General features: G+C 49.0%; 1 protein-coding gene and 1 pseudogene across 3 annotated transcripts in view; one reads left to right on the top strand and one right to left on the bottom strand.

Moving 5' to 3' along the window:
• The window catches only part of LOC144139027 (uncharacterized), a 281,828-nt gene that overhangs the window by 56,750 nt on the left and 200,849 nt on the right, over positions 1-24,229 (bottom strand). The gene's annotated exons all lie outside the window — the stretch shown is intronic.
• Positions 2,417-4,422, top strand: LOC144139051 (uncharacterized; annotated as a pseudogene).

Raw genomic sequence — 24,229 nt, 5'->3', positions numbered from 1 at the left:
CGTTGCTTGTGCTGATATTCCGTGCGGGGGTGGAATATATGATTGATTCTTTCATGCAACACTGCCAAACGGCGTATGAGGGGTCACTAAAGTCTGCAAAGATTTCTGTGGCGAGCCGCCCCATAAAAATTCCCGTACTGCAATTAGAGGGCATAATCAATTTCCATTCCAAAAGATAAAAAACGCGCGAAAGCGATCATTCTGCCTCTCGAGCGAGTAATTCAAATGCATTATGTGGTTTTCAATTATTGTTTAGATTGACTTTTTTTGTTCTAGGCACATTTTGAAGATTCAAGTTTTGAGCAGCACCGACAAGATGGACTGAAAAAGCTGAGGCCGGATGCTGTCCCAACTCTCTTTCCCTATCGTGGTAAGAACATATCTGAACTCTTTATATAAAGCCGTAAAATGGACACAAATTTAATTTTCCTGTGAATTTGTGAATCTAGTTTGGGTCATTCAGAGAAAAGACAAACTCATCTAAATGCATTGCCTCAATTGCTCTGCGGCATTTCGCTCTTATTTTTGTTTACTCAGAACATCTATAAGGAATAGTAATATGCTTTGTGTGGTGCAGACCATTCAAGAAAGTGCGTGATAACATTTTGCTTGTAATTTTTAGTCTGCAAAGCGAAAATAAGTATTGGAACTGTTTGCTGAGTGAGAATGCATAGGCAAGCATGTTATTGTAGTAATGTTTGTATGTTTAATTGTTTCCAGCTGCTCCAAAACACCGGAAGTCCCCGAAGAAGCGCACTTCTGCCATGAAACCTGCGAATTCGTCTAACACCAAGCGTGTTTGCACATCTGGAGACATTCCACAGCTGCCTACGGATCCTTGCGACATAACGAGTTTTGAGCACGGTGTTCAGTTGAGTGCTCATATTTCAGCAGCCGTTTTACAGCCAGATGCTCTTCCTCATGACACTGCTGAATTCGCGAGAGGTGATCCTCCAGAAGCCCACTTGCTGTCAAGTTTGCCCACCAACAAGGCAGCAAGCATCAGTACCAGCGATCCTGAGTCCAGGCTTGCTCACGCATTGGGAGATTTCTCATTTCCTCTACCGCCTACAAACAATCTAGAAAGTGATGCGGACAGTGCTGCCGAGTGCAGGTGTGAGTGTACATCCGTGCGTGTGCCCCTGCCATTTGTTCCTCCAGCCAATGACGCAGACAGCACTGGTGAGTTTGGGTGTCATCATGAGACAGTAGCCGCCTCTCCACCACACCTGTCTGCCAACAATCTAGCAAGCGACACAAACGCTACTCCAGGTCCATCCGTAGCCATTCTGAAACAGCTCCCACCCAACACCGTAGCAAATGATGCAGGTCTCACTCCTCCACAAGAACAGTCAACCATGCCAGCTGCATTTATGTTTGGAGGCAGCACAACTCCCACATTGTCGACGTTGCATCGGGAAAATTCCGAGCTCCGGAAAAAAAACGCCGACTTAAGCAGAAGGTGTAAAAACTTGGTAAAACTGCATGAGCAGACGAGATCAAAAGTACGTAGTCTAAACAAGAAACTAAGGTTAGTTCAGCAAGAACTGAACGCATTAAGATCATCGACATTTCTTGCTGCAGATCAAACGAAGGCTCTAACAACAAAAGGCAGGGTTCGCAAGTGGTCAGTTCAGACTATACGCGTAGCCCTCCAAATAAAGCACGCATGTGGTACAACAGGCTACGAATTGCTCAGGTCTCTGTCATACCCACTGCCATCTAACCGGACATTGATTCGAAGAATGCAAAACATTCGCTTTCTGCCTGGTGTACTTACTGAAGTGCTGGATGTTCTAAAGCGTAAGGCAGAAACAATGGAAGACATTGAAAAAGATTGCGTCCTCTTCATGGATGAGATGGAAATTAGTCAAGGGTTTGAACATGACCGCTCTCTGGATTGCCTTTTTGGGGGTACGACACTTCCAGAGTCAACTGACAACGTTGCAAACCATGCCCTCGTGTTTATGATTGGAGGTCTAAACACGAGGTGAAAACAGGTCATCGCTTACCACTTCACTGGTCGTTCTACTGACGGAAGCCTTTTAAAGGAGCTTATATTTCATTTAATTGCGCTTTGTTTTGAGGTGTCCCTGAGAGTTCTTGTTGTAACAAGTGACATGGGAAGTGCCAACAGGAAAGTGTGGCAGCTGCTGGAGTTTTCAAGCCACAGGCACTCGCAAACTGTCTGCTCTATACCACACCCTCACTTGGATGGTAGGGAGCTGTATTTCATGGCTGATCCTGCTCACGTTTTGAAAAACATACGTGGGCAGCTTCTCCGCTCAGGAAGTTTTACCCTGGGGAAGGAGACGACAGAGGAGCATTGCATCCCAGGAAAAACTGTTACCCTTGAACATGTTGAGGCTGTTCTCGAATATGATAAAAAAATGACCTCAAAATCTCTAACAAGCTGTCGGACATTCATGTCAGCGATGGACATTTCGCAAAAATGAAAGTAAACATCGCAGTGCAGTTGTTCCGTGAAGCACCTCCTGCCATTCGCTATCTAATCAAGCTCAAAATCTTGAAGCCGGAAGCTGAAGCAACTGCCTGGTTTTTTGACCTTGTCACTAAGTGGTACACTTTGATGTCATCACGACACCCCATCGTTGCTTTAAGTCATTTTGACCGCGCAAAGCACCAGGAAGCAGTTGGGACATTGCAGCTGGCATGTGCTACATTCACTCGGATGAACATGGGAGCAACTGCACACTGGAAGCCATCGCAGGCCGGTCTTTTGGTGTCTACAACTGTTGTGCTGCGCCTGTCAGAGGAGCTCCTGGCGAGGCGCGGGTACTTGTACCTCCTCACTGCTAGGTTGATCCAAGATTGCCTAGAAAATATTTTTTCAGTTGTGAGGTTGAAGAAGCCAGTTCCAAGTGCGTATGATGTTAAATGTGCACTGAAGGCCATTTGTGTCAGCCAGTTTGTACACACCCCTAAGACTTCGAGCTACAACATTGACGACAGCAGTCATCTGGCTGACTTGCTTGACCCAAGCTTAAAAAAGCTAGAGGAAGACCCCATTCAGCAGGCTGAGGAGTTAGAGAACTTGTTTGTGATTGGACTGACGGAAGCAGAGTGTGACATCGTAGCGTACATCGGTGGTTTCCTTCTGAGGTCTGTTTTAAAATCTATAGGTAACTGCAAAAGCTGTAAAGCAGTACTGACTGACAGTGCTCCTGGGAAATACAGCAGCCTCATCCAGTTGAAGGAGTACGTGAAAAATGCTGGAAATCTGATCCAGCCAAGCATGTCTGTAATGACAATTTTGATGGATTGTGAAGAAAACTTCAAAACGTTTGCTGAAATGGGTGAAGTCATGAAGGTGAAAAAGCCATTTTCAAGCATTCTGAGTGCCCTGCAGAAGTCTGTAAAAATGCACTTGGGATGTTGCAGTTTGCACAAGCCTACTGTAGAGAAGCTGCTTCTCGAAAAATATGTCCGAACAAGACTAAAGATTTACCTCGGGCAGCAGCATGAACACAGAGTAAATGGGGCAGCAAGCAAAACCTGTGCTGCGGCAAACTTGGAGTAGTTCAGCAGCCAGCTAGAACCGTAGAGCGTACGCAGCTGCGATAAATTTTTTTTTATGTGAGGACACTTCAAGACTTGGGTGTGGTACGTTCAATCATAATTTAGGACTGCCTTTGTTAAGGACTCTATGCAACTTCATTGCCGTACAATGATGATAAAGGAAAATTGATGCCTTATTTGTATAATTTACATTATAGTGTGTTCAAAATAGCTGTAAAATATTTTACTGCTAACATTTTCTTTTGTTGTTCCTCAGTACCAGCCCGAAAAAGGCATTCAAAACCAAGAACAGTGGTGTGCCTTCGTTCACATTGCACCTTTCTCTCGAGACGTTGCTCTCCATTGTGTCAGTTGCTCACGACGTGTTTTTGTTCTCGACTGATGTCATGTAATTTTCAGTGGGGTAATTTAAATTAACCCAGTGGGGCTTGGGGAATTTTCTTATTGATTTATTCCCCAATATTTTGGTTCATGTATGTATCCTTGCTCAAAGTACTACTTATGCAGACGTGTAAAATGCTTTCTCACTGTCATCAGTGAAGCAAGCCGTATTCTTCTCTACTTGCTTTCTCCTTCATTAGTTATCTCTGCGTTTGTCTCATCAGCATTGTCCACCTGTGTAGCCCATCTGGGCTTTAATCTTGCTCGTTGCCTGTGTGTTCAGTTTTTTTTCAACAGCTCCATTGGAAAAAAGTCACGAATGAGTGGTAACTTTTACATGCATTAGTCTGCTACGTAAAGTGCTTCTTGAAATTTGATGCCTTTATTAGCTCGGACACATTTACTTTGTGTGTTTTGTTGTATTTCCCATGTACGCCTGTTGTTCGAGAAGGGGGCATCTGCATGTCACGCAAGCAGTGCAATAAAAGAATTTTACGTGAAGTTTGTCTTCCTTTATGCGTGTAATGAAAGTATGCTTCAAGGCATGATGACGTGTATGTTCAGCCATAGATGTAATATTTTGTGTTGCCACCTCAACAATATTCTTTTTAGTGTGTGTAAACGTGTTAAATTACACATTGGGCACGTTAAGATGCCCAGTTTGGGCAGAACGATTCAAGCATAGGCTGGGGAGGTTCTATAGGCAACAGTGGTTTAGTCTGTGCGGGCCATTTTTATTGTATCGGAAACTTTACTACTACACCGATATTTTCTATGCTATAGCATTTGCGGGGTACACTAATAACATGTAGTGCCTTGTATCTGCACAAAAATGCGTAATTTGAAAAGTCAACCTATTCAATTGAATAATAGTGCATAAAAAATAAAAGGGTAATAGTGCCAAAACAATTAAAAAATGATATAAAAGCCAAAAACTGAAAATGAAATTACCGTCTCTCTAATCGGGCGTCATTGTGCAATTACCTAAACAGAACCTTCCCGGGTTAAGAATGACGGCGAGGTAAGGCGACATAAAATCCCCGACCATTTCCACTAACGTGAAACCTGGGGAAAAGCGAAGCGTGCGGTGTACAAGTGTATCCTCGGCGCTTTGGCGTTTTTGCCACGGAGGTGAAACCGTTGGGGGTAGAAGGATACAGCTTTGAAGCGCAGCGCGTTCTAGCGCGAGGCATTGGAAAACGAGTGACCTGGTGTGTTTTCCTAGTACGCGTTACGCTTTACCCTAAGGCGTAAACAAGGGTCCCGGTGTTTTAGTGCCATGACTACATCGACGACGACATGAGACGGCCACAGCCCGAGCCATTAAGGGGCTTCGCCCCTAAAAGAGACGTGTTCCTTCAATGCCACCAAGGAAATGAAACGTTCGTGCAACAAGCGTCGGAAGAATGCTTATGTATTAGCAGATAATTCTGAGATATATTTCGTGCTTGCCACCGAACTGACCTGCGAAAAATAATTGCACCGTAGCACGATTCTGCATGTGAAAAACAAGATACACCGGCTATGCGCCACATCGAGCTCCACGCACAAAAAATCGCGTATTCGCGCGCTTCTACGTACAGCTAGGGCCTCCAAAGGAGGCATTGGCAAGCCTTTACCAAGGACGTGAATGCCGCATTAAACGAATGATCCCACGATCTCAACTGTTCCCAGCAGCAGGAAGTTTTTGGAAAGCTGCTTGGCGATAACCACGCACTATCGTTTCGAAGCAGGTCGTTCTAGAGATAGCCTATTCCGCGCCTCCATAGGCGCGGCGCATGCCGGCTCCCTGGGTCGGGCGGGCACTGGGGGACCAATATAGCGGCCCGTCAAGTTTGGCGGCCGCCGCAGCCACCGTTAGGAAACCTTGGACTCTGCTGTCGCCACCCTAAACGACGAAGGCGCGGCTTATGTAGGCTCCCTAAAAAGTATACCTGCAAAGCGCCCTCTGGCACCTAAAAGCAGGTGGCATGGTTTGGGTTGCATCTGCGTGAAGGCCACGACAAGGGCACTAGTAATACAAAAAAATAGAAAACGACCGAGAGAAAGTGGGGAAAAATATTTCAAAGACTAATGACAGAGGAAGGCTTACTTCGGAATAAATTAAAGAGAGAACAGAACGACGGAAGCAAGAAAACGTAATTTTCTGGAGCCTTGACGAGAGCCATAAACGGGGCCAATTTGTGCCTGAAACGTTCACAAAATAAGACGAAAGACGGGGCTATAGATCTCGGAGCAGGTGGTGGCGACGATGCTGATGCTGATGATGACTATTAGGAGGAGGAGGAGGAAGATGTGTTTTTGTTGTTGTTGTCGCCGTCATCATTGTCGTCGTCGTTCGTAGCTGAATGCCGCATACCCATCAGACGATCGGCCGACCATCAGGGTATAAAGATGCTCATCTTTCGTCTTCGTTTAATTTGCGCTCTTTCGTTACAGAAATAATGCACCAGCTTGCCTAACCACACATTGCAACCAGCTTGCAACCACACAGGGGTGCTAAGAATTCCAGCGGTAGTTGATATCGTTATTTTTTGTTATTGTGACAGTGCGCCCTTTGTCATCATTCAGAAAGCCCTAAAGATACAAGTTGGCATCCGTTTCCCGGAGGAAGTCCGGAAGAGAGCGGTGGTGGGGCCACCACATCCATTGCTGTAGATCGAGGGGTCTCACAGGATGCAGGCCTGTGGCGCTAGGGTGTTGTGATCTCGCTGCAGTCAGGCAAGGGCACACCCATAACGAGTGATTAGTGTCAGCGTCTTGGGCAGGAGCCGTACAGAAGGGACAGTTGCTGGTAGTTGATATTGTTGTTGGTTGAGTGATAGTTTGTTCATTGACCTTATCGATTGAAATGATTTGTTTGGCTGTTTTGCTGAACCCTCGTCTCTGGGTGTGTCTACTGGAGGACATATATGTTGGAGCATGGACATGCATGTTTGCCGCAAATTTCAGCGTCAACTTAAGCTATGTTCGACTAAAATTTATTAACGTGTCACGTGCATTTGGTAGATTGATATTATTTACTTGACCAGCCGTTTTAGCAATGAGCAGTGCCCTAAGTGGGTATGTGCTTCACTGTGTGCATGGAAGGACGAGCACACATTTATGCTGGAAATTTCAGCGCCAGCGTATGTTCTTAACGTTGAAATTATTGATTGATTAAAACTGATTGAGTTAAATTGTATTTGCATGTAATTTATTTTTCTATATGTTTGCTTAGCTGTTTGATCAAGCCACCGCCTCTGTGTTCTACTTTATGCACTCTGGGCCGTACCTGACTGGCGCATACATCAATTTGACGTATACGAACGCCATACGCCTAAGGTATTGTGTACTCCCAACCGCAAAAGTTTCTGCGTTGAGGTGGTAACAGGCAGTCCTAATGCTAGTTTGTACGCCTTGCGTATCAGGGCTTCCACCTTGTCCTTTTCGGTCTTGGAGAGTATGGCGTAGGGGAGGGAGTAAGTGACCCTAGACACGACGAAGGCTTGAACCAGCCTGAGTATATCCTCCTCTCGCATACCCCTCGTCTTGGTACTAATCCTGCGGATCATGTGCGATACTTGCTCTGTGGTGTTCTTAAGTCTATTGAGCAGTTGGGTGTTCGAGCGATCCGCTTGGAAAAGCATGCCTAAAATTCTGACATGTGGAGTCGGAACAATTACATGGCCGTCCATGTGCAGGGAGATGGTTGGCGACCCAGGAGAGAATTTCTTCTTTCCTGAGACGATCAGCAGCTCCGATTTCTGCGGCGAGCATTCTAGGCCACACTGCCGTGCATATTGAATGACTATGTCAGCCGCCTGCTGTAGATTGTTCTCCATGTCCCCTACCGATCCATTAATGGTCCATATGGTAATATCGTCCGCATATAATCCATGGCGTATGCCTGGTACGGCAGCCAGGAGCGGAGGGAGACCAATCAGGGCTATGTTAAATAGCAAGGGGGACAGAACGGCACCCTGGGGTGTGCCCTTGTTGCCGAGGGAAACGGGATCTGATTTCAGGTCACCCACCTTGAAAATAGCTTTTCGGCCTTCAAGGAAGTCTCGAACGTAGGTGTAGGTACGTTGCCCGCAGTTTAGGCCGTTTAGCTGTTTCATTATGGCTGTGTGGCTGACATTATCGAATGCCCCTTTTAAATCTAGGGCTAGTATGAATTATTTGAATTATTGGAAGCCCAGAATTTGAGCCAACTTTTACGCCTGAGCTCTACCCCTACCGGTAGAGCCATTCTATCTCAACTACACCTGCGCTCTCCTCTGCAACACCCGCAGGCGGATGCGACTCAGCTTCCCGATGAGGTTCGCAAGTTCATTGATGTGGCCCCACTACCACGCAACATGCATCCGACACATCACGAGGCTCGTAGGGAAGCCAGAGCGAAAGCTATTCTTAATCAATACGGCCGAAACTCTGCCACAGTCTATACAGATGCCGCTTCATATCCCGGGCGAAGAGCTATGACCGCTGTTGTTTCTACTACCGAAAACCTCGTTACATGCGTATCAATTCCCACCATCCACTCTCTGCAGGCGGAGGAAGCGGCCATCTCCCTAGCGATTGCACAAACTTCAGCAGAAATAATCATCACAGACAGCCAACAAGCCTGTAGAACCTTCTCCAGCGGTTTCATATCCCGACCTGCCCGAAAAATTCTACTCGAGCATCCTCCTCGACATCCCGTACGGATTATTTGGGCTCCAGCCCACTCCGCCGTGTCTGGCAACGAAGCTGCCCATCAGCATGCCCGAGAGTTGACCCACCGGGCAAGCCAGGAGTTCGGCGAGCAGTGGCAGGTCTCCCCTCTCTTGTCGTTCCACGAAGTCACTCAGCATTACCGTCTGGAACGAATGCTATATCCTCCTGCGCACAAAAGCCTCACCAAAGAACAAGAGCGCCACCTCCGAGGCATTCAGACAAACACATTTCCCCACCCCACTAGAGCCCACATTCTGGCCCCCACCCTGTACTCCTCGCAATGCCGCTTCTGCGAGGCTCCGGGCACCCTCTACCATATCATTTGGGGCTGTGATAAGAACCCCCACCTACCCCCCCTGCCTTTCCCCTCCCCTGAGCACTGGGAGAGAGCACTGTCCAGCTCGGACCCTGACTACCAGCTTTGGCTGGTGCAGCGAGCCCAAGAAGCCGGACGGACTCAAGGGGTCCTGGAATGAGGACTCTTCCCCAGGGCTGACAGCTTCAGATACACGTTTATTCCTCCTCCTCCTCCGCCATACGCCTAGAATATAGCAAACCCTGGCATTGCTGGCGCTGCAAATAAAAACAACGTGTTCTCTCCTGTGTTGCGGAGGAAAAGTAGCCGTGTTAAAATGCATTTAATGAGCTGTCATAGACTGGTGGTGTCTCTGACTACTGGCACATCCTGGTCTCGGAAGAAATAGTGAAAGATGAGATGGTAAAGGACAGGGAAATATAAGAGAGGCTGGGGTCAAATATATTGATTGATTGAGTGATTGAAAATATCTTTACTTACAAGAAAAAACGAGGGGGGAAAGAAGGTGGCTATCCTAGTTCCAGGACTCCACTGGCCTCCAACGCCGCTGTGGCTTCCTCTGCCAGCCATCGCTGGCAGGCAGGATCATCGCTGCTCAGGGCGGCTTCCCACCGCTCCCTTGACGTGTTTGTGCGTGGGTGTATAGTTGGTGTGTGGGTGTATAGTTGGCCTGCCCACACTGTGTGGTAAGCGCCCTCCTTCTCCCGGCAGCGCGGGTAAAAAGGTGAATATAGCGTGCCATGGGGTACCACAAGTGTAATTTAGCCGGTGTGGGTAATGTGTTGTCTGTAGTCTCCTGAGAGTGTACTCTTCTTTTTTAGTGAGGCTTTTGTCCGGTGATGTATAAGTTCTTTGAATATTACGGTTGCCATGTCCAAGGACGGCGATTGGTACGGGGAGCTGAAATAAGAAGGCCTGGGGCTGTGGCATCGGTAACCTGATGCCCCTTTTGACCCGTGTGTCCTGGCGTCCAGATGATAAGCACATTTTTCGGCGAGTGTTTACAAAGGATTTGGTGGGAGAGTTTGAAGACATTACCTTGGTATAAGTGACGGCAGGCCTCTTGCAAATCAGTTGAAACTAATGTCCTGGTGTTGGAAGCAATGACCAGGGCGATAGCTGCCTCTTCTCCCTGGGTGGCGATTTTACAGCTCTTCCGTCTGGTGTTGTTATTTCCGCTACCATCTTTCCCTCTTATGGTCTGACGGCGTGCACATAGGTTGAGGTGGCAGTCCTTTAGTTTACACAGGGACTCGGCCCTGCCTCTTCTCCTCTCGCCATTATGTAGACGGCGCATATTTCTAGGTATCAGGCTGATTGTAATTTTCGCTCTTATGTCTGGGGTAAGATCTCCTTGTGGGTCTGGCTGCCCGCAGGGGATGGTCAGACCTCACTGCTCCAGCGGCTTTTTATTGGTTGTGTGGTTTAACCTCTCAATTTGCGGTATCTTCTGAGCTTCCCGTATCTCTTCCACTGTGTTTGAACCCCGAGCTACAGAAGTCTGTTGGCGGATGTCACGTTCGGAATCCCCAAGGATGCCTTGTACCACTTTATAATTTAGGTGTTTAGCTTTTCTATCTCGCCCTTGGTGAGTCGGAAAGACGCCGTCCCGTAAATGATACGCGATACTATGAGGGCTTGTACTAGACAGTGATGAAGCACGAACGCGTCCACGAAGGCTTTCTCGGGGCGGCGAGCAGGAGCCGCTCACAACTTTGGATGCTCGTGCTCCGCAGTGTCCACAAAGCTGATCGGAGTAGAGAGGGGATGCTGGCTTTGATGCAAGTCTCTCGTCGTAACTAGGCGGTCCCGAGAGCAGTTCCGCATTGCGCATTACATGTCAATGTTAACCCATACAGCCTGGACGCTCCGGCTCTACTGGTGTTCCAGAGCATGTTCTCGGAAAAGTGGCAATATAGTCGATCCTGCTCGCAGCCTGTGCACTAGGGTGTCTATTTTTTTACTGCTGGCGAGGAGATTCACAGGAGGAGGAACGCTTATAGGTCAAAAGCCCCAGTAGCTGAGTTTTTTTCTGCCTCGTTTCTGGCGGTTGAAATAGTCGGCCAGCAGCTTCATCTGTATGGCACACGGCGTAAGACTAGGTGTTGGATTCCTGTATTAGCGGAGCCACAGCTAGGGTTCCGTAACTATTGAAATAGCTTCCAACCTGCCGATCGCAAACGACACAGGTTGTTCCGGGGCTGCTCCTCACGGTGGCGCGTGTGCCTTGCATTGCCTGCAATAGGCGTGAGCAGGAAGTAAGAAAAGCGTAGGTCAAAGTGTTTGTGATCGAGTGGGTCTGATGTTCGGCCTGTCATAACCACCATATTTATCCGGAAGCATGTTACTGCAACGTCACCAGGGGCCGAATAAGAGATCGGTATTTCCTCATGAGCTCAACTTTTTTTATGTACTCCCGTGACGTATCGGTGCCAGTGCAGCTCGTCGAACACTAATCCCCATCAAAACGTTCTCAGGACCAGTGTCGCCGATGCCAGTTGGGGAAGATCTTGGTCAAGGCGCTCCTCCGTCACGCAAAAGGAAGCAACCATACGTACATGAGACGGTTGGAAGCACCACCTCGGCTACTTGGGAGGCGAAACAAGAACAACAATTCGTTCCCCAAGAGAGCATAGTGGAGAAGTGCCGACTCGCCCAAGAAGCCAAACAAGCACGATCACTAGTGCGTATATAAAACGCATGTTTCGCCCTACAGAAAACTTGCCGGAACTTCCATTACAGAGCAGTGAATGCTTTAAGCGATAGCACGGAGACCGCGAACGGTCTGCCAACCTTTACTAAAGCACAAAGGTCATTTGGGCGAGGTCGTTGATGCGAAAACTGCAATTCACGTCATTGTTTTTGGCGCCTAATTTTCATTTCGTGGGGTCACGTGGTGGAGGACAGGAGAAACAGCAACATCGACCATCACGTTAGCAGCAAACGGTATGTGCACAACGCGAAAAGGCACCTTTTGCGCTTCGTTGTTTCTAACAGGCGAACTAATCAAGAAGAAAAGCACCAATAAAATGACAAACTTAAAACTTAAAGCAAACCACCGCTTCCCGAAATGTAACAACGCCGAAAGAGCGAAACGCTCTGCAGTGGCCTTTTCTGTCAAACGGCACCATATAGGATTTAAATGCGCGCACCGCAGACGTTCACGGAAAAGTTCCCAGGCCACGCGCGCCCACTGGCAATCGAGGTAACGGCGCAAAGCGCACACCGGGAAGTGAACGAGTTCGTCTCGAGGCAGTCGTTGCCCTCGGCGTGATTGAAAGCAAGAGGTCGCAGCCGTGCCGACGTGAAAGGGACGGGCAGAAGAGAGGCCGCCGCATCTGTCGACTTTCCATATCGCCATCGGCTTTCCGCTGCCAGCCAGCGCACCGCCCCGTGATTACGCAACGCCCCGACACATCCGCACTTGGGAAGGAAAAGAAGATTTACGGCGGCGCAAGGAAGGAGGAAAGCGGCTACCGTAGTTGCTCCTATAGAGGGCCCCCTCGGCTCGCCATGGCTCGGAGCAGCGCGCTTCGCCGCGTCCTCAGCGGCTCGGGAAAAACGAAGGCAACACATTCGCGATTACGTGACTGCCCAACATCCTTGCAGTAAGTGACCAGAAAGCCGCGCAATGCAAAAAAAATCTCTTCGCCGAACACCCCAGTGCAAAGTCAATACCTTAAGTTTTTAGTGAGAAAAGAGGTGGTCTAATGTGTAGGTGGGGGATCCGAACACAGAGCCTTTGATATGCGAAGCGAAAGCTTTGACAACACCTCCAGATGATGTACAGGAGGCAACTGGTTCTATGCCGTATGTTCTCGGATCCAAGAACTCTACCACAACGGGGCGAAGGTGAAGTATTAAAAAATGTTGACATTTCATGTGCCCAAAGGATACGCATTCCTCCTCGATTTAAACATAATTGGTTCGAAAAAGAAGAAGCCAAGTGATCCACCCGAAGTGGTGCGACCTACAGGGACAACTCCTGACGTATTTTTATTTTTATTATTTTTATTTGGTACATACTGCAGGCCCATTGAAGGGCCCAAGCAGGAGGGGCAAACATCAAGGTGTACATGAAAAACACATATCAGCAAACAGCTTGTTGGATGGCATCAAGGTTTTCAACGTTTGAGGGTGAAAGCTGGTTCCACTCTGTGATGGTTCGAGGGAAAAACGAGTATTTAAAGATGTTAGTTCTGGCGTAGTGTGAATATGAATACAATGAATAGTATGAATACAACCATACATGCGATTAGAGTGATTTTGCAAGGAGAAAATTCCGTGTGGTACGCCCTAAAGTCTTCGCTTTAAAACCAGAGTGTGCGTATATGTGTGCATGGGGGGCAGATAACCATCCATGTATGCTAGTAAGAAGTGTTTAAAGCTGCCCGGAAAGCGAAACAATTCAGAAAAAAATTTGGCTCCAATCCACGCTGGTTGGACTGCGAAGCTGTAAACGACACCCACAACGATTACCCTTGCGACGTCACTTGAATTTACAAACGAGGCTCTACAAAGAGTGAAACCAGATACTCTGGCAGCCGCTACATGGGTTTCTCGGGGGCGGCGTCCGCGTAACCGAGTAAGCGAACGCAGTAGCGACAGCGGAAAGAAAACGCAGAGAAGCATCTGGCGAATGGTGAGGAGGAGGGCGCGGCACGCGCAGCGTCATATCTCTCACTGCCTCCCCTTCACTCTTGTTCCATGCGTCGCCTCCGAGGCCCTGACACTTTCCCCAGGCCGTTCGCCGCTAATCCAAATTACATGGACGCCGTTATAATACATTATGTGGTTTGCCCTTCACACGAGGGCTTTGAATGAGCGGAGGTGGTAGAACCGACGCTGTGCCTGTTGGGCACACCGTCTGTCTCCCCGTCTCCTCGTGTGGCCGTAGCTTAGTCGGTAAGACGACGGGCTGTCGCTCCGTTTCTCTATTCAGGTTCAGGTTCGATTCCTGGCGGTGCCAGTAACTTCTTTTATTTAGCCTGGCGTTTTCTGCTGACGCGGACACGAAAATTTTCTTGGCTGGTAGAGGTATACTGCTTCGCAGTAGAATGCGCGGTTACTGGACAAACCGAAGCAGAGCAATGCCGGCAAGCTGAACCGTCGTGAAGACTAACGAACACCGGCGTGCAAAAAATAGGTGCGTGAACGCAGGGTCCCACACCTGGCTGCAATGTCTTCAAATGTGAAACATGACATGCTTTACGCCTCACCTGAGGGCGATCGAGGATGGGATGCCGATTTTTCCACTTTAAAAACCGCGAAAATGAAGCCTTCAATGCGCCTGTGCTGACGTTACATGGATACTTCATCTCTAAACAGAGGCCGCTTGTTTGCCTGGGACAACGATGAAAAGCGCCGGCAAATTTCCTTAATATATATCCTCGCTCGATTTATTCTGTAGGTTAAAGGCTTCCCTACGTGTTAAGTCGTCACGCAAGAGGTAAGACAAAGTCGCATAAACCTGTCTAAAAGAAGCTGAGCGATGTTGCGAGAAAATTGCGGGGCGACATCGCAGGGAACGCACAACACCGTGATTTTTTTTTTACTTTCACGTGTTATGGTCTCTTAAGGCGTTGTTGGGCTAGACGTACATAAACAGGCTTGAATTTCGGCTAAGAAAGAAAACCATGGCGCAGAAACTACGAGCGCTGTACAGTTGATCGGACACCTCGTGCTCGCCAGTACAAACATTTCCGGTTTCACCATGCTGCAACTGGTGCCACACTAGAGTGCTTTTGAAGCGATTTACCCATAATATTGTTAGCCACGGCCCGAGCGAAGCTTAACAGCGGCAACAAACACTTAATGTTTTATGTGTCATTCCCACAGAGTAACAACTACTGCCCTCCCCACCGTCACAGAAGATCAAGCAAATCCACCGTCGCTACTCCCACCGATCCCACGACGCACCAGGGATATACTTAAACAATGCAGGGTGGCCTGAAGGAAATACCCACATCCTTATCCGAAAATCACCAAAGAGGAAGCAACTCAGTTGAAAAGACTTCAGACGATTTCTATGCCACGTGCCAGGCTGTTGCACATGATTCACCCCAGTCTGTACACAGTTTCAACTTCAAATTCTGCGGCCGCCCAAGCACGCTCTGCCACATGGTGTGGGAGTGCGCGAATGTAAAGGAACTCCCAGAGGTCCTGACACCATCCACGGAGAGGTGGGAGGCCCTGCTGTACAGCGAGGCCATGGCTAACCAGCGCGGCCTGACTGGTGATCCAGGATAGATGAGCAGCTGAAGGCCATGGCAACATGGAATAGGGCCACCGCCCACCCTAGATGATTAGCGCTACAGCACGCAGATCATCCACCGCTCAATTTTCCCTGGCTATGGATCAATATCTCTCTCTCTCTCTCTCTCTCTCTCTCTCTCTCTCTCTCTCTCTCTCTCTCTCTCTCTCTCTCTCTCTCTCTCTCTCTCTCTCTCTCTCTCTCTCTCTCTCTCTCTCTCTCTCGAGGCAGCCGTAGCCAGTGACCCCTTCGCGACGCTCCCATATGCGCCGCCGGGCTCGAGGAGGAACTAAGGGAAGCTGCAAGCCGCGTCACCGCCTGCTCCTATTGCGTGTCCACATTGTCCAGCGCCAGCGTATTTTTCTCGCGGGCTTTATAGGTGCGCACTGCATGCATGCAGCGCGGCTTCCGGTTCCGCATGCGTGTATACCGCTCAGAAGTGCACCTCCATTTGCGGCCTCCCTTTTCTCGTTTCCACGCCGGGTCGCCGCTCTCTTCCATTCTTCATCTTCCATCATCGCGACATTCTTCTTTTCTGCACCTCTCTCCCCGCCTACCAAAACGCATAAGCCACGCAGTTCGTGGCCGACTCTTTCCAGTGTTCTCTCAGCTTCTGTATATTTATATTCATTTTTTTTTTGCATTCGGGCCTTTTTTTTAAATCGTGTTCTTTTCATTTTCGTTCCCGTACTGCGTAAGTGTTTGCGGTTCGCTTTTTCTGCGCGTATTTCCTCTTCCCATACTCGACGCGACGCAGAGCCACGGGACAGTCAGGCGACCCGGTGAGGCGAGAAGCGGGCCATTTTTAGGCAAGCCAGCCGGCTTCGTCAAGGCGATGGCGCCGGCTCGAGTACTTTCAACCCCCTTCTCTTAGTAGTTTGCTTTCAACCTTTCTCCATTTTTTCTCTCTCCTTCATTCATTTCCCCTTCTTTTTCTTTCTTTTTTTTGCGCTGCAAGCGTCGCTGGCGCAGCGCCTTCCATTTCTGCAAGCGTCACGAAAAAGTCATTGCCGCCGCCGTCGCAGTCTCAAAGCGTCGCGAGCGGCGAACCGACGCTGCAGACGGGCGCGCACGGCACTGAGGGGAAAGCCAGCGTCCGGGCGCAGACGGCAGTCGTCGAGAGAAAAAGTCTCTTCTTCCATTCGGCGCACTTCTTAGAGCTCGCCAACTTTCCTTTTGGCTAGGTACGCCGAAAGACAGAGGGTTTTGTGTGCGCGCGGGCCTGCCGGTGTGTACCGTATGCGCCAATATAGTGAGCCCGCCAGGCTATTACCCAGGCCGGGGCTGACTTGAAACCCCACGCTTGTTGTTCTCTCGGGACTGGGAGAGCGGTGTGCGGAGCGAACAAATTTTCAAAGTAAGCTTTCTCCGTGGCCCGCATGAATACGCAAGCGGCGTCGTGCCCTCTGCTGTACTGCGCAAGTTCGCAGGGAAAGCCTCCGAGTTCACGGCGAACTATTCTCTCGATCCGCTTTGGCAAAGTAGCGCGAGCGAAGAACGCCATTCGCGAAAAAGAGTGAAACAGAAAGAGGAAAAGGGCACAGACGAACGGCCTCTTGTGGGTGAACATAGGGAACAGCGCGCCAACGCCGATTCCCAGAGAGGAGCCTATTTTTAAAGACGATAGTCTTTCTTGGGCTACTTAAACGCAGACATTTTGGTCTGTCTGTATGTGCAGTCTGTCTATCCCTCTGTCTGTGACTCGATTCAGCCACCCGGCCGAAGTGGAACTGAATCTGCGCAATAGCCTTATATACCCACAGCCAAATATAAACGTCTATCGGTGCGGTGGCAATCTTCATACTTGTCAACATTGTTGAACAAGAACAAAACATTACGCAAATGTGAGGCAGAAAAATTACTCCTCCCACCTCCCCTCGCGGGAACCCCTGTGTAGGTGCGACGCATAGGGGGTTGCGTTGTTGTGTCCGTTAGGTTGATTCTCCCATCGCGTGAAACGTGCCGTGAACCCCCTGCCGCGGCTATGACGCAACGTGGCGCGGCTATGACGCAACACAATCCAACACAATCCACATTAATCCAATCCAATCCGATCCAAATCAAATCCTATCATATCCTATCCAGGCCAAGCCAAGCCAAGCCAAAGCCAAGCCAAAGCCAACCCAGGCCAAGCCAATCAAATCCAATCCAATGCCCCTCTCGAGAGAGTGTTCGCTATCGGAGAGGAGAGGGGGTGAGCGGCAGAGAGCGCAGCTCGCGCGGCGAGGAGAATGGGGGAGGGGTGTGGACGGACAACGACAACGCCGTATGGAGGGACAAGGTGAGTGAATGAGATGCAGTCGCATCTAAAATATACTTAAAGGGGTATTTCCAGTGTTTTATTGAAAAAATCATGGATGCTTGGTCGCCTGCTCGTGCGGAAGTTTAAGAAATCAAACGGCAGCAGTAACGAAAGGTTCAACTAGATAGGTTCCACATTACTCTTGGAATGCACGTGGAGCAGGGCAACGTGGTACTATAAACATTGTAGAAAGGTACCTCGCATCACGCGTATCTCCACCGTACGGCGGCGCTGGCATCGAGGCACCCGGCCTGGAGCAGTAGAACGCGGTAAATTTAAATTGGCTTGAGCAAACCTCTAGCGTGTTATCTTCCGAGGGACGAGACGGGAGAGGAACAGCATGAGAGGCGAGCGGGAAAGATAAAAGGTGCCAGTCGACTATCGTCTTTCGTCGACATTCGCAACGAAAGGAGCAGATACGCTGGCATTTTTTTACTCTAATCGCTTGCTTGGTCTCGTCATTCGCTTTAGTCGCACATTTGGCTACGCTGATTGGTCGTCCTAGATCATTGTGGTGAAGCCCACTTGCGGCGATTTCATACATTGTATTCTTGTCAGTCAAATAGCGTTCAACATCCATGTCATCTTCACGTATATCAGCTGTGAATAGAGGAGTTGCTTTAGCCGCAGAATATATTTGTTTAATAAGGCATCCGCACGCGGCTAACCTTTTCCTGGATTTCTTTTCTGCATTTTCGTATCTATCGCAACTGCAAGAAACTGCTAATCCTTTTTATTCGCATGGTAGCAATCTCTGCCAACCTTTTTTGATAGAATCCCTGATATATGTCTCTAGCGTACTATACATATGGAAACGAAATCGGGAAAAAGTCATCCGCATGTGGCATGCCATCTACGTTTCCTCATTGATAGCCGCCGTAGGCTTGGCAGTGCCGACGAGCGTGTGGGTGAGCGAGCCGCGGGTAGCAACTAACTGCATGCCGAAGTAAACCCGCTTTGCACGAGGGTCAGTCTACGCGAATTTTTTTATTTATTTCAGATACTGTTAGCCCTTACGGGCTGTTACAGGAGTGGGCAAGTACATCATAAACAACACTCACACGCACAAAAACTGCTCAAGTCACAGTGCAAACGAAGGACAAGAAAAGAACTCATATTATTTTAGATATATTTCCAAGTGTTTCACAAAGCTATTGATCAATAAACAAATTGATCAAAAAATCATGCACCCCTCCGTCTAACGGCGACGATGGTTGAACTCGAAGCTTTGTCGTGATGGATTCTTTGGTTGGCCAATCCCACACTGAGAGTATGTACTACTCTGGAGGTACGCAGAACTTTTCCAAAATACCCACCAGAAACTCTCGGGTGTGCACTCCGTAGGCCTAACGTTTGGGTCTGTGGTGTACGGCGTGAATCGGTACCTCCTTCTTGGCGCTCGCTTCAATCGTGTCGAAATTGAGCACAATAAAGGGGAAAAAAAAAGTGGCGAAATTGAGCAATCGGGTAGACGCCGGCTTCATAACGCGAGGAGCCCAGGTTCGATTCCGGCCACAGGGTGCGTTCTTTTTTCTTTCACTTCACCCACGATCATTCGCCATCGTCGTCAGAGAATGTTGGCTTTCCTGCAGGGCGTGCTGGCGTACAACGGCATCGGTGCGGACATTAAAGCTTCGATTAAAAAAAAACAAAAACAAAAAAAAAAAAAACAACCCCGCGAGAAACCGGCTCTAACAGAACTTTTGCCGCGTCCCTCCCGGCGGCAATTTTTTAAAAGTTAAAACGGACGAATGGCTCGCAATTCGAGATACCCATAAAAGAGGAAAGAGAGCAAGTCGAGGAAAGAATGCAGGCGAATAGCAGTTATAAATTTCAACGGGCCGAGAACTCCGCTTCTTACTTCGCTTCGTCTTCAATTTCGTTTAGTCTACGCTGTTTAAAGTGAGAAAAAGAAGGGGAGGTCAGCGAAAGTCCTAAGCTGCTTTATCGACGCCGCAGTTTGCGCTTCAAAGCTTTCCAACCTCAGTGCTTCAGTTGAGGCTGTGCAGTGCCTAGCTCGTTGGAATAATCAGAGAGGGAGAGAGAGAGAAGTGTGTTTCAGACATGTGCGGGCAACATTTTCGTATTCGCTTCTTCAGCTACCGGAAGACTGCTGACGCCCGTATACCGCCATAAGCGTTTCCTCCGTTTTCCGCGGAAAGATACCTTCACAAAACAAATTTGCTAGGCGCGTCTGTTTATGCTGCCATCAACACTAGACTGTGACGACTGTAATACTGCGCGACCCGCCGGCTGCGTCGTGGTGCGCTTTCGAAAAGTTTCGAGCTCATTGGAGAAAAAGTACACCAGCTTGGATTTTTCAACTGAACGAGCATTTTCCACCTTGTGTCCATTGAGGCGGTGTTTTTAAAGGCCACAGTTTTTCTTGTGCTAGGTGAATCCGAAATTCTGCTCTGTGTGCATGTCTCTGTATGTCGCCTTGCATAACGCAAAAAAAAAAGAGAACTTCAATATTCACTGGTTGCAACCGAACCCCCATATTGTACTCGGGAAAGGGGGTGGTGGTGGTGGTGATTTATTAACAAAGGAGGGAAGAGAAAAGGCCTGGGGATATTGTTGAACTCAACGGGGAGTTCACCCTTATACGACCCAGTCCAGGGAAGGGGATTGGGGCTTCAAAGGATAGGAAGAGAGAAGGGGGAAGAGAAGAGCGGTAGGAGAGTGGGAGATAGTCTATATCGCGTTCGTTTAGTCCATGACTTGATGGCTACAAACGCAGCGCTAGTCCTGTTGTAACCAGGAAGTTGACTAGGTGCTGGAAGACCTCCCGTCGAATGGCATCCGGTCCCGTGGGAAACAGGAAGTCTTCTAGCTTGTGGCTTGGGGCACCGAGTCGCTGGAGTTCGGCCCGGAGTTGTGCCCTTGCGGTGTCGTGCTGCGGGCAAGAGCACAGCAAGTGCCCTAGCGTCTCGGGCTCTGGGCAGTCGGCGCAGGTGGGGGATGCTCGGCGGCCTTGGTGGTGCAAGCGCGCTCCCACGTTGCAGCAATTGAGCCGCAGGCGAAGAAGGAGCGACCGGGCGTCTCTGCTAATGCGTCCGGGCAAGACCCGTGGGCCTGGCCACTGACTACTCGGGCATCTGGATGCATGGCCTCCACCACTCGTGCCAGGATAGTCTTTGCAGCGTCAAATGACACCACATCCCTCGGGAAAGGGGAGCGCTACCGACTGAGCCACGCAGCCCCCCCCCCCTTTTTTTTCCCCTCTTTATTATTGAGCCATGCACTGAAGGTGACGGTGAAGCCTTTAGAGGTGTGACAGGCGCTTGTGTTGGACTTCACGGTGCCGCAGATGCCGGTGTTACCCGAGATGGTACCGGTTCTAAGCTGCGTACCATTAAATGCGCGGAGGCCGCGGTAAATCGGTTCCGAAATAGAATTAAAAGATACAGGCATCCCACACAATTGCCGTTGTTGGAAAACATTGTTACGCCATTTGTGCCACACAGGGAAGCGGGCGTTTCAGGGCTGCCGCACTGGTGTCTGCTAGGGGAACAAGTTTAAAGTAAATCTAAAATATTGTATTGTAACGTTATCGACTGGCCTAGTTGATTGATATCCCATAATTCGTAGACTTGAGCGCAAAAATGGACAGTGACAGTGAAAAGACGAAGACACGTAATAAATTTCAATTGTAGTAGCGCCCTTACGTGCTGTCTTTTTACCGTCCCAGTCCATTTTTACGCTCAAGTCCACAAAATATTGGATTGTCACCAAAATGCGAAATCGGAAGCAGAATTAAGGACGTCGGGGTGTTACCAGGCCGCGGCAGGAGCGCTGCTTGGTAACGCTTTGTATCGCAGTTCCGTCGTAGCCTCAGCACATATGTTAGCATTATCGGTTGGAATTAGCGGCTGCTAATTGATCATACATTTTTAATATTTGCAGCTTTCCACGTTTCATCGTGCTTTTGAATCTTACAGCAGCAAAGCTAAACAGAATAATGGCTAAAGAGGATACGATTGTGGCTAACAGTAAAATAGGGAGAAGAAAGTATTTCCATCCTTCTGAGCGATACGGCAACTCAGTACCCGAAGCCGGTTCCCAACATGCGTGGTGCGCTTTTGGGCTCCAGGAATAGCCGCATTTCGTTTCGCTACTCACGACAGTGCGGCAGGGCATAAGCCACCGTCCAGTTTCTTATTGCGGTTCATAGAAGCGCTCAACAAATGTTCAGCGAGTCATTCAACCGAAATTAACTGATGTCGCACAGTGCAGTCACCCGCGCGTAGAGAGCGGATACCGAATCGTGCGAGCGTAAGCAACAACGCATCGAGGGACAAAGCCAAGGGAGGATCGGCGCTTCGAACTTTCGCCGGGGACGAGCTTCTAACTTTCGTGAGTGGTCACCGGTGGACCGGCCTCCGCCAACTCCCACGCTCACTCTCTGCACAGTTGGGTGCAGCATAGACAGTCCCGCCGCTGATTTTAGCCCTCCAAACGTCAACTCCCCTATATACAAGTATTTTCTCCGCGTAGCCATAGAATTGCCCCTTTACTTTTTTTATATAGGTAGCATCCTGTCATTCCGAATAGGGAGAATAGCAAAGCAATAACTAAGTAGATGTTATCGGGGCTAATTTTTTTAGTTGGCATTTTATGCAGCCGAAATCCGAGCACGCGCATATGTCCGATCGTACGTTCGCACGTATACGTCGCGGTATACCTGTGGTCATGATCACAGAGTTTAAAGGATTCCGCAGAAACTCTTTTTCCCAAAGGATCAATTTTATGCAGGAGGACTGCTCCGGGTTTTGTACCATACCTCAATACGTTTTAATGTTTAAGTTATAATGTTACGAGAAAGGTTGGGGTTTGCTGCAGGGTCCGTGTGCATACTCATTAGCTTTTTGTTTGTCGTAAACATTGTTTCGCTTGTTTGTCGTAAACATGTTAGGTACCCTTGCGGCACGGTATGGTGGCAGTAGTCCACTGAGGCCCTAAAGGAGGAGGCGCTCTACCGCTTCGCTGCTGGCTTCCCGTCTGCGTAACAGAACCCCCGACCTGTTCAAACGGAAATTCTTAGAAGGCAAGAGAAAACACACAAACGCAAATCATAATAGCTCAACGCAAAGATACAAGCCCCGAACGAGCGGTGCGAGTTGTGGTATTGATTTATATTTTTATTGGCAAAAGAAAGTATTAAGAGTTAACCTCTCCCCTCACGCGCAATCTTTCACCTAAGTCGGAAGTTGCAACCCACGCCTACGATTGGCCTCACAGCGCAAAGCCTCGACTGCTGCTTTAATTATTGCATGGAAATGAGAGCAGACACACAGCTAAGGCGTGGCAAACAAATACTCACTGGTACTAGCTTTCGGGACTCGCGAGGATACGGCGGGTGCAGATATGCGCAACCTCACAAGATTTCGGCTTCGTCAGACCAACTTCAACCTAAAATGACCGACATTTTACCGCCTGAGGGAGAGTTCAGGAGAGTGAGGTGAGGGGCAGCTGCGCGCATGTTGAATGTGTTAATTAGCTCGGCGATTTTATCGGCAACCTAAGCCAGCAATGTGTACGGAGTGGGCTTGATGTCGGAATTGAGGTTAAAATGAGGATAAAGATCCTCGGGCTAAATTTTATTACTGTACATTTTTTCATCCTTGATCAGTTTTTATTATAGGTGCGCAAATGAATATATACGACATATTGTTTGTTGCCTACTCACTTTAGTCTTCTCCCTAGCAAACCGCCTGTGCACTGAAACAAAAGCGCGGTCTTGCTTCCGTTCAGCTGGAACCATTGAACAAAATAAGTTTATTTTAATGTTGCTGGTTCTAAAACGTTCAGCAAGAAAGACAGGCGCAATTTCGGCAGCGAATTCTCGGAGATACACAGCGAACGACTTGCTGGCATTCTCTCCGGCGAATGCTAGCACATAAGTTGGTAAGACGTTCATTTCACGTTGAAATTCAGGCAAGGTCGAGAAATCGGCTCTCTTTGAGGGGCGGCAAAGCTGGTAATGACGTTCGTCCAACTCTGCAACTTGGCAAAGCGCGCACACACAGCGCTGCACAGAACCAGTGAGCGGGTGAAGCGCGCATGGACACACCGTGCATATTCGAACGTTGCCTTCGACCGCCTTGCCTTGGGCTGGTCCAAATCACTTAGCGACCCACCATTGATGGTCGTCGTTCCCGGCTCTCCTTTCGCCATTCCCCCTGTGTGGTCCGTGTGCCGCACTGTGGAAGCGCGCATTAACATTTTAAGTACGGCTCTGCATGCCCAGCGCGCGCACAAGTGTCCCGCGTGCGCGTACGGTTGTTAGCGTGCGCGTTACAAAAGCGAAGGGTTCAGTGATCGCGCGGCCGGCGTGACGGCGTCCTCTCCGAAACAGCACTGCGCCCCTCGCAGGTCGAAAACCCGCGCTGGTTCTCGAGATGGGGCCCTGCTTCAAAAAGCTCTGCTCGAGTAGTACAGCGTGCTCGTATACGTAGAGAGCTTGTCGGCGAACGCTGCTCCGCAAGCTGGGTTTTCAGCATCGTGCGAAACATACCGCAACCGCATACGTACGCATGCAAAACGCCATTTTCATTCTCGAAAGGTAGACGTTCATCAGCGATGCCTGTAGATGACTTGGTAGATGCTTCGACCCCCAGAAATTAGCCTGGAAAAAAAAGGTTCGACTACACCTAAACACTTGTAAAGAGTTGTTGTGAATGCGAAAGCATTAAATTTACCGTCACATTGAGCACCCCTGGGTGCTTCTTCGGAT

This window comes from Haemaphysalis longicornis, unplaced genomic scaffold (assembly GCF_048455015.1).
Source record: "Haemaphysalis longicornis isolate Haplotype H1 unplaced genomic scaffold, Haemaphysalis longicornis Haplotype H1 scaffold_1, whole genome shotgun sequence".
NCBI lineage: Eukaryota > Metazoa > Arthropoda > Arachnida > Ixodida > Ixodidae > Haemaphysalis > Haemaphysalis longicornis.
Note: the sequence above shows the minus strand (reverse complement) of the source record. Positions and strands in the feature narration are given on the sequence as shown.